The 1,400-nt window shown below is 44.4% G+C and overlaps 1 protein-coding gene across 1 annotated transcript in view; it reads right to left on the bottom strand.

Moving 5' to 3' along the window:
- Positions 1 to 1,400, bottom strand: part of LRRK1 (leucine rich repeat kinase 1) — a 98,617-nt gene that overhangs the window by 96,009 nt on the left and 1,208 nt on the right. The window lies entirely within an intron of this gene.

The raw sequence follows: 1,400 nt of genomic DNA, 5'->3' as shown, positions 1-1,400 counted from the left end.
ACACTGAAAATGAAGGTTGTTAGTAAAATGTCTGACTGTATATCTTTTCTATAAATTAAATTGGGCTCAATGTGACTAGAAATTGCATCCTGGCGCCTGGGCTTTTGTCAGTTTGTTCCCTGCACCTGTCTTCTCCGATGCTTTCCCCCTTAGATCTGCTGTAGGTCCTCTTCAGGGGTGCCAGGCAGGTTTTTTTTGTTTCTACATATAGCCCTGCTTTGGGCAAGCATGGCTAATTGTAGAGGGAGGAAAGCCAGCGCTCGTTTTTGTACAAGTGATCTGACCGGATCACTTGTATAGCAATCTGCTCATCCACTCCCCCACAGCCCTCCCCCTTCTTCAAAGTCCGCCCCCCCAGTTGCCCCCTCCCCGCCATGGTTTTCGGGCTCCCCTGCTCTTCTGGGGGACCCAGGATCACAGCAATAATTTCAGGATGGAGAAAGGGGAGCAGCGCAGAGAACATCCATTCTCCAATCTGCTCTGTGATCAGTGACACAGGAGCGTTGTATATACAGTGCTTCCTGTGTCAGCTGTCACATGTGGAGCTGTACAGACGATTCCAACACAATGCTGTGCTGGATTTTCTGTACTGGAGGGCAGGCTTCATAAAAAGAGCCTGTCACCTCCAAATTATATCGCATAAGGGGTTGTTAGGCCCTGTGTGATATCAATAAAGTTATGTGGGGAAAAAAACCAAAAGCAAAAAGTGATAAAATTAAAAAAAATTGAAAAAAAAAGTGATTTAAAAAAAATACAAAATAATATAAAAAACAACCCCATCTGCGTGTGAATAAACGCATGGATAGGGCATTGTGTTTATGTGCGCTGAGTGCTGCCCACATTCCACGGTGTGATATATTGTGGTAGCAGGGCAGCAGCACTCTCTTTAATAGTCATCTGGGAAAATGGAATTAGCAGTTTAAATCTGGCCCCCTCTCCCCTCCCCCCGCTAAAGTTTTAAAAAATAAAAGTTAAATACCTCAAAAAGCCCCCCACGAAAAAAAAACTTTTTTAGCTGGCACCTGAATTCAAAGAAAATTTGTCAAGCCCTGGTGTATTACCATCAGACATCTCTCAAAGTCTTTACAGCATACCAGGATTCCAGATAGTTCTCAGTATGAGAGAGAGTAATTCACGATTCCAGATAGTTCTTAGCAGTGAAAAAAGCATTCAAGATTTTTCTCAGTATAGCAACTAGCATAACAATAGGATTTTGGTTAAAGAAGAATCTACCGGCCGGCAGTGGAATGGGGCTAGGGCCGAGTTATTGGTTGCTAGGACACTCCTAGCAACCAAGGAACGTGAAACTGTCAGATTCATAACCGCTTCGATTAAATACAGGGCCGACCCTTTAAGGAGGCAGCCTGAGGTGGTCACCTCAGGCTCCATCTAATTAGGGG

The sequence above is a fragment of the Nanorana parkeri genome, unplaced genomic scaffold, assembly GCF_000935625.1.
Source record: "Nanorana parkeri isolate BGI_ZX_2015 unplaced genomic scaffold, ASM93562v1 scaffold443, whole genome shotgun sequence".
Lineage (NCBI taxonomy): Eukaryota > Metazoa > Chordata > Amphibia > Anura > Dicroglossidae > Nanorana > Nanorana parkeri.
This window is presented reverse-complemented; position numbering and strand designations above follow the sequence as displayed.